Source organism: Protomyctophum parallelum (assembly GCF_964188405.1).
Source record: "Protomyctophum parallelum genome assembly, chromosome: 23".
Lineage (NCBI taxonomy): Eukaryota > Metazoa > Chordata > Actinopteri > Myctophiformes > Myctophidae > Protomyctophum > Protomyctophum parallelum.
Genome location: NC_139715.1, coordinates 1410181 through 1419971, shown reverse-complemented (window position 1 = coordinate 1419971; position 9791 = coordinate 1410181). Strand labels below are relative to the sequence as shown.

The window sequence follows — 9791 nt, the reverse complement described above, 5'->3', positions numbered from 1 at the left end:
ATGTCAATATCATCATGCTGAAATATGATATTGGTATTATACTGTCAGGGCAAAAAAAACTGGTATTATACTGACCATAATTATTGAAATACTACTGACATGATGCTAACATTACATTATACTGAACAATAAATGACACACACACACACACACACACACACAGTGGCACGCACACACACACATACACACACACACACACACACACACACACACACACACACACACACACACACACACACACACACACACACACACACACACACACACACACACACACACACACACACACAACTGGACTCACGTTCAGAGGTGGACGTTGATGGTAGGTCCGCACCGTCCGGGTCCGCTGCTTGGTCCGCTGGTACCAGCAGTAAGGGTTTGTCAAAATGGTCAGCCAGGGCATCATCATCATATGGGTTTGGTAAGGGCTTTATTTGCTGTGGGATCAACTCGATGATCTTCTGTGACAACGCATCAATCTTTCCGGGTGGGGGTCCACCTCCTGTGAGAAAAGTCTCCCTCCTTTCCTCAGAAGCTTCTTTTTTCGCCTTTGCTTTCAAGTTTTTCCAACAGGCTTTCAAACTGGGGACGTCTCGTTTATCCTTGATACCCGCTGAACCATTGAAACACGTACACAACTCGTCCCATGCCAAGTCTTTTTTTCTCACCATTACATTGTCTGTTTTTTTGTCTTCAATAGTGTTCCGATACTGCTCCATTAACTGACATAATAAATGCTTTTCATGGCTAGTGAAGTTTGAACCCCTTGCGCGCTGCGCCATGTTTGTTGTTGTTTGGGAAACTATCGGAGGAAGTGGTGGTGTGTGTGATCAACGGAACAGATCTATAAACCTACCACGCACCCCGGAGTGACGCTCTCTGAGCTTATACGTCTGTTGTTTTTTTTAGCGAGCGAGACGGTTTGTATTATTATATATATTTTTGCTGCAGGCACTATAATTTACTTTAAACATTCTCAAATATGAATGAAATAGAACGCTAATGATGCTCACGACTGCTGCTGTTTATTTACAGCGCAAAACCAAGATGGCGGACACACAACAAAGTTTAATCCATTAATTAATCACAGTTTAAAAGTTTTAATCACAGTTTAATGGATTTTAATCACAGGTTAAGGATTTAATCACAGATCTGTTAAGCAATGCTTAAAATTAAGTGGTGCAACACAACTCGAATTAAAATTAATCCTTGATCAACAAATCCCTGATTAACACTAAACTAAGCTTTATTTAATCTTTCTTGGTGCAAACGGCCCTCAGTCTTTAAAACACCAATTCTCTTCTGAGTGGAGTCAGGAGTTTCTGAGCGTAGCAATGTGTGTATGTCCCCGTGTCTGTATGTTCGAGCACGGAAAGCTGGGTGCGTTCCTTGAGGTCTGGATGTTGCGGGGACCCCCACACGGTACAATTCAGGCTGGGTATAGTCAGGGAAACCCGACTGGTGGTAGCCTTTCCAGCAGAGGTTGAAGTCGATAGGTCTTCCTCCAGCGAAAGTTCGTCTGAAATCACAGAATTAATTAAATAAATTATTTTCACCTTAATCATTTATCTGGCTTGTGATTCATGACTTAACAGTTGCCCTGTGGGTAAAAACCCAGCCATTTTCTAATTTCTATTCCTGTGCTAAAATGTGACATGTGACAAAATGTGAAAATGTTCTTACCATTTTTATTATCCATTTTATTTATCCATCACCATCATCTCCACTTCCTTCACGTGACCTCCTCATCTGTAATTTGAACAAAATCAAATACAAAATTGATATGGATTGCATTTGTATAGGGCTCACAACACGTGAGCTTGTAGATCGACTATTTTCACCATGCAACCAAGTGTAAATTCAGGCATTCTGAAATAGGCCTACCTACCATCACTGCTGTGAAATGTGGGATAACGTTTTGATGGCTGTGAGAACCACTGCCTTAACCCATTTAGACCTGAGGACACATCTGTGTCGCCTCATAGGGTTTAAACATTATTTTAAAAGCTATTGAAAAATAGCAGATCTACAAGCTCATAGTGTGGCACAGAGTGCCACAGTACTCATCATAATACACCTCAGCCATTTAAAATGTTATGATGGTAACAATGGTACACAGTTACACATTGTTGGGTGCCAATTTTCTGTCCTTGGTAAAAATGAAAATGAACAATTACCTTAACTTAAAGAACGATGTCTCAGCTCTGTACAGCATGTCACCTTGTCTGTAAAATGAAATCAAATTCAAGTTAAATTTCTTTCAAATGTAACAGCAAACTTGAGGCAAGAGAGCTTGTAGCATGCAACCTTAATTCAGTGGTAGAAAATGTTCTTACCGTTTGTACGCCCAACAGATCCAAGTCCTGTGTCTGAAATCACAGTAACAACAAAATGGTAAACATTGTATGTACATAAAATCAATTTGATGAAAACAGAAGATCTACAAGCACACATGTACATCATCAGTACAGTAGGCCTGTTGAAGAGTCTGAGCAATTAAGTTTTAGTTTACTTTATGCCAGTGTTACATTTTTAGTTTGCTAAGACTATATAGTTTAAGTAGCCTATGCATGCCTAAAGTTCAATGAATTGTTCAAAGACTGAGCTTAAATCAGAATTTGCTACTAAAAGTAACACTAAGACTTAAGTTGCTAAAATAATTTTAGTTAAAGTGAGGAACAAATAACCTTCCCAGTGAGCAACGAGACATGGGCAGCATAAATGTGCTCCGTGCTCAGGACGTATTACATTCTAAAAGTGTAGGTTACATTAATGAAAAACACTTTGGTGAAATAATGTCTGCATCGGTGCCAAAAATGACGAATACATCGGTGAGACCGATGTCGGGCTCTACTCACAACACCTTGCTCTGTGAGGCGTTGTGAAGAAACTCGAGACATCTTTTAAACGATGGTTATGCTGACAAAACGAATAGGAGAATAAATGTCATCTTTGAGTTGGCAAAAGCACTTTGAGTTGCTCTGCTGATGCTACCTTCTCTCTCCTCCTGTCTGTGTGTAAAGAGGTTTCATCTGAATATGAGGAGAGTAGATCCAGTCTGGTCCAGGAGGAACCACACCCTCCACAGATTAAAGAGGAACAACAGGAGAGGAGTTCCAGTCTGGTCCAGGAGGAACCACAACCTCCACAGATTAAAGAAGAACAGGAAGAGGAGACTGGTGAGTCAACTTTAACATTACTACGTAGGAAGATGTGGTGCGATACTCTCTCAGGTAAAACAAATGTATATTTGTATTAGTATTATTCTCAGAATCCACTACTCCTGAATGAACTGTCTGGTGCTGGGAGTCTGGTCCAACGCACAGGTCCTGGCTGTACTTGTGGTGAGAGCAGGAGTGGACCTGGTGAGACGTTGGAGGGGCCCGGACTGGAGTCAACCCACAGAGCCTAGTCCCTCCACCTGGTCTTTTCCTAGTGGGTCTGATAGAGGGTAGCCTCGGAAACCCAGACGTTTTTATTTCCAGGAAGAAAAAAAAGGTTGGGGCGGAGTCCACTTCAATTCGGCATACAGTAGCGCAAACGTCGGTCTCTCTCTGCTGATTTCTGATCGTCTGCTCCTTTGTTAAATTGACGCACACACATACACACACTCTCCTCTCTGTCGCTCTAATTAATTAGTCTCATGTCCTGCAGTCTAGTTTCTCCCGGCGGATACTGCCGGGAGCTGCCATAGAAAGCATAGCTGAGTTCCAGTCTAGATCGAGGGTAGCTACTGGGACGTAAGTCGGGACTTACTCGGCTCACTCGGCTGGGTCACCCGAGTGAGGGGTATGATGTTCGCGAGACCCTGAACCCTGATGACCTTGGGATACATCACTGAGGATACCAGGTGCATCTATGTGATGTATTTTCGTTCTTTCATTCTAACGAGACTAAAGGGTCATTCAGCAACTAACGATAAATATATAGTTTGGTAAATCATGTTCCACCAAAAGACAGACAGACACACAGCATGTTGGTGCTCGTGCCGCTACGTCAGTATAGCCCAACAGGTTTGAATCCATAATCATGTATAGCGATTATGATTTTTTGCATAAATGGTCATCAATCAGCACCAGACACTTCATTCAGGAGTGGTGGATTATTGAGCCACAATGGTGCCAGGGCAACGGTGGTGCTGCAGGCTCCACCTGGGCAACGGTGGTGCTGCAGGCTCCACCAGGGCAACGGTGGTGCTGCAGGCTCCACCAGGGCAACGGTGGTGCTGCAGGCTCCACCTGGGCAACGGTGGTACTGCAGGCTCCTCTTGCAGCCTGAATGGCCCTCCTAAAGGCCTCACCGTGGGGTTGTTGGGCTTTCTCCTCATGGAAGACACAGGCTGGGGCGCCAACCCATACTGCTCCCGGGTGCCGTCTACATTCCGGCTCTCACGTGTCTCTCCGGTGGTCACCAGACTACTCCTGGTTCTTCAGTTGTTCAGTAAACCCTTATTGAATGATAAGTACAAGTTGTTTCTACTGTTGATTTCCACAGAGCACCACAGGGAGAGGTCTACCGTATCTAGAGAGATGGCCTCCAAAAGACATTCAACGTTGTCAGAGGAACAGCCAGAGGTGGACCAGAGACGTGTACAGTTTGATGCGAAGATGCAACCTGTAGTAAAATTGTACCGTATAGGTATGTGCTGTTTTGTTTACTTACTTACATAAAGGGATATTTCACTTTCAAAATAATTGTGGGTAATGTTATCGTCTACTCAGGCTTTTGTGAATAACCTGGACAGTTTTTAATCTGCTCCATTCAGTATTTAGATATTTTATATTAATTTTTATCAGACAAATTCCCTTCCTATTATATACAACCCCATTGTAACTTTAAACTCCATTTTAACCATCGTAGATACACAGAAAACACCCATCCTTGGTTCTGGTGACTGATATTGTCCTTCTGAATGTGTTTATTTATTTGTAATATGTTTTGTGGGAAAAATACAATGAAGGGGGCTGTTGTCACGCTCGCTATTCACTCACTTGTTTATTATTATAGTTGTTCTAGTGGCCTTTAGAGAGGGACAGCTGAATGGGTATAGAGCCCGTCTAGGAAACAGAAGGTACCACAGTGATGTTGTTAGGACTGCAGTGGGTCCCAGAACCCACGGGTGGGAGTCCTAATACAAATTGTATTTTTTGAGAAATTGTAATCTTAAACCCGTGTTTGATATTATTACATTTATGCAAATCATCAACTAAACATAGTGTCATTTTAAGACCTGGAGTCAGGGCTCGACAGTGCGACTAGGTGCTCGCATTTGCGACAAAAAATATCACCGTGCGAGTTGTAAAATTCAATTTGTAGCACAGGTGCGACTACAGGATTTGACCGTTCAATCGTGATAAAGACAAGGCTCTGTCTACAGCAAGTGCACATTCTATAGTTGCGGTTCTATACCTAAATTTATATTTCTGAACGGCGGTGTCGTTTGCCAAAAAGAGCAGAGCTACAAGCTAACAACATGTCGAGGCTCAATGCAGCGTTTATTTGAAGATCTGTCCCTTTGTTCCCACCCTTTGTTGCTGCTCAGTTGCTGCCCTGTGTTGCTGCTCAGTTCTCTTCCCCGTCAGCACACACAAACGTGGGTGAAACAGCGTGCAGCCGCACACGTAAAGAGTGCACGTGCGCACGCACATGGAGTGGACGGATTGATTGATATACCAAAACAACCCTTGCTTAGCACCTCGCTTACAAAAGCGTGTGCGCAGCAGCGCAATATTACGAATGACCGACCTGACTGGATATATTATTAGTCAGTGGCTAGCTCAGGTCCATAACTCTAAATGCAACGCATTAGACTAGAGCTATGGACCAGAGCTAGTCAGTGGCCTCACTGGCCTGCATAACGAGCAATCGGAGCAACGTAAAAAAGGCAAAGATCCCCCCCACCACCTCCTTCCACCACGCCAAGGTGTAGCCTATATGTCCGATGTTCTGTCTGAACTGAAGCAGTCAGAGCCAAGGAGAATGTTACAATACTAATTCACCATCAAGTAGCCTCTGCACTAAATGTCACACATGATAGAACAGCAAGATAAAAACGGATAGTCTGTCCATCCATTCATAAAATGAATTGATTATCTATCTATCTATCTGCATACCAAACTAATAGTCTATCAGTATAAAAATTGATTATATAGATTATATAAAGAAATATGATATCCAGATGAATATCAATATTGGGATAATTTCTGAAAATATATTGTGATATAATAATTTGCCATATTGCCCGCCCCTACCTCATATCACTTTATTAAAGAAAAATCACACCTGTGTGAAGTGAGAGGCACTCTTATCATCATACATCATGAATCATCATACTGGCCAATCAGAATGCCTGTTGCCTGTGATTGGTTAGCTGATTTGCTCGTTTACATATGACGTAAATTGTCCTTTCAATGTCAATGTCGTTTAATGTTTTGATGTTTAATTTATGTCAAATTTAGCGGAATTTTGACCTAATTCCTCCGTTCATTGTCAATGGCAAATATTGAGACGTGTGGGGACTAAAGCTGTATATAGGAGGGGCTAGTGCCCCTCAAAAACACATTATTTAATAACTTTTCATCGTGCTAAAATAATTTGTGTGCTACTAGATTTTTCAACTTAGGCGCACACGTGCTACTTGGAAAAATGGTAAGCGTCGAGCCCTGCCTGGAGTATTGGATCATCTTTGTTGAAACTTCCAACAACCTGTTTGAGTGTTTTTTGTCAATTATTGTTTTCAGTTTTCTTCATTTTTGTAGGGTTCTTTTGTCATAACTAAGGCCAAACGGAATATGCAGGGTTTGTTTCTGTTTTTCTGCTGTGATTCCGGAGGAAATTATGCGGCATTCTGCAGGGTGTTTTTTATTTGGTTTTAGACAGTTATCCAGGACTATAATCAATGTGTTTGGAGAAAAAATAACTAAACAAGCTAAATAAACCTTAAAGTACCACAACAAAGTAAGATCTATTAGTCAAACCTTCAATTTCGTCAATTTGATATGGGGTCCCTGGCTCCTGCTTCATCTCTCTCAGCTAAGGGGGTTCTCTCTCAATTAAATTCAAAGGAGCTTTATTGGCATGAGAAAACATTCTCTCTCACACACACTGTACACGCGCACACACACACACACACACACACACACACACACACACACACACACACACACACACACACACACACACACACACACACACACACACACACACACACACACACTAAGGCTGTACCCTAGCCCTTATTTTAGGACTCGAACTTCGGCAGGAATTTCCGAGTGAACATTCGGACCATTTGTTTATAATTAATTAATTCATTCATTAAAGAATAACCGTCTCGATCAGAGCGCACAGCGCGTCTCCCCCGCTCTTCTCTCGTCCCTCCCAACACACACACACACACACACACACACACACACACACACACACACACACACACACACTTTTCTAATTAATTAAAGAAATAACCATTGAGATATCAGCGCGTCTCCCCCGCTCTTTATAAATCTCTCTCGTCTCTCACAACACACACACACACACACCACGAAAACAGCTGATCTGCGCGTTGCTCGTTAGCTGTTCCTCGTTAATTTGTTCCACCTGTGTATGAATGCGGCTTCAGAAGAAGTGGGCACAGGGAAAAAGCAGATCCTCCGTGACAGTTTTGCTTAACAATGATCAGAGTTCACTCCTTTTGTGATGCTATCATGCTAGAGAGCATATGCTAATTTATTATGGCTGCTACTGGTAAGAACAGTTCCCCCTATCAGCGATCATGCTGGCGTGTGTGTGTGTGTGTGTGTGTGAGAGAGAGACAGAGAGAGAGAGAGAGAGAGATGCGTCAGTCTCCAATCACCAAATGAATGTGCACAGCAGAACAAGGAGAGATTTCTTTAAAAAATCATAACTTCTGACAGGAATGCACTAGAAACTTACTTTTTTATACACGTTCATATCGCATTCTCGCCAAGATATATTTTCAAGTTAAAAAAAAATATATATATATATATATATATTTTTTTTAAATACAAATAATATTCAAAAAACGAATGGTTCAAGCCCATTAATTAAGATTCGAGTGCCAACCCTAACGAGCGAACATTCGAACCTTGAATGTTTGGGGACAGCCTTAACACACACACACACACACACACACACACACACACACTTGTATCTCCAAACAGACACTCACTCTCTCCTTCGCTCGCATGCACGCACGCACACTCTCTCTACACACACACACACACACACACATTTTCACTTTATCTCGCTCGCACGCACACTCTCTCCAAACAGACACACTCTCTCTCTTTCGCTTTCTCTCGCACAGTCGCGGTGCTCAGCTCTTGGAGCGATCGATGACGCAGCTGACACATTTTTATTTATTTTTTACTTCATGATGTTAACCTAAACCAGCTAGTAAATACAATAGTAGCCTAAATGCTACTTACCCAAACCACTCGCCTTCCTGTTTTTATGCTTCAAGTTCAGAGGCTCGACGGAGGTAATCCATGAGTGTTGGCAAGCAACACCCCCCGTCCAATTAAAAGTAATTGAATGACGATGACTCGGCAGTGCCAGTCAGCTCCTCTACAAATAAATTGGACAGGACTTCCGACATCTTCTTTTGATAAAGTTATATACTAGTATCATCCAGTCGGTCCAGACCAGCTCACAGCATATTAGTCAGCAATGAGGGGAGGGGCAGGGTGCGTCCACTGCAGCTTAACCCAAATAAATCATGCTGGCCGGTAAAGTAAACTACAAGATGAACCTGTTCAAATTCCGCGGTAATTCCGCGGTAATTCAGCTGAACACTGCGGCCGCGCATTGCGTTCGGGCCTGGTCATAACCTTCTGTTGAACACTTAATACTTATTTGTAACTATTCAAATGCTTCTACGTCCGCTCTAGTAACTATTCAAATGCAACATATTCAATACAATACAAACTAAATATGCAAGACAAGTACATGAATTTTTACTTGGACAATGTTCATGTTCAAAGGACAAGAGGCTCAAAAATGGAATGTCAAGCTTGATTTGATTTCAAAACCAAAGCTATGAAACAGGAAACACTACGTTGGAAAAATGCAAAGTTCAAACATTAAATGTTTTCTCTCTCTTTGTGTCTTTTTTTTTCTAGCCGTCTCACACCTCCCTGTGTGTAAAGTGGAGGTGTTCACTGAACAACAGGAGAGGAGCTCCAGTCTGGTCCAGGAGGAACCACAACCACCACAGATTAAAGAGGAACAAGAGGAGATACTTCAAAGACCAGTGGAGGCTGAAGGGTCAACATTGACATTACAAGCAGTGAAAAGTGAAGATGTGCATGATGATGAAAATGGAGAGACAGAGCCTGTAGCCGGCACCTCAACTCAACACATGAAAACACAAGCTGATGTACAGGACTGTGGAACATCACAACCAACTAGTGACGACCAGCTCCTCTCTTCACACTGTTCTGAATCTGACACTGAAGACAGTGATGAGTGGCAGGAGCCCAGTGAAGGTCAGTCAACTTTAAACACACTGAAATCACACAAGACAAATGTGGAAGGACAAAGATTGCCTTTGAGCAGCAAGCTGTCTAAGGACCTGAAATCATCAAAACAAACTCACTCCATGAGCAGCCAAACAGGGAAGAAACACTTTAGTTGCACAGAGTGTGGCAAATGTTTTAATCTTAAGGCAAATATGACGATGCACACAAGGATTCATACAGGGGAAAAGCCCTTCACTTGTACAGTTTGTTGTAAAGGCTTCGCTCAGACTGTTCATCTAAAAACACACATGAGGA

General features: G+C 42.4%; 1 long non-coding RNA gene across 1 annotated transcript; it reads right to left on the bottom strand.

Annotated features, from left to right (window-relative positions):
• Positions 1 to 1443: 1443 nt before the first annotated feature.
• LOC310854152 lies at positions 1444 to 2405 on the bottom strand. Its single transcript, XR_014568871.1, has 4 exons — positions 2337 to 2405; positions 2178 to 2225; positions 1684 to 1749; positions 1444 to 1519 (listed from the first exon to the last, which is right to left on the bottom strand). It is a non-coding gene; the product is annotated as an uncharacterized lncRNA (long non-coding RNA).
• Positions 2406 to 9791: the final 7386 nt, after the last annotated feature.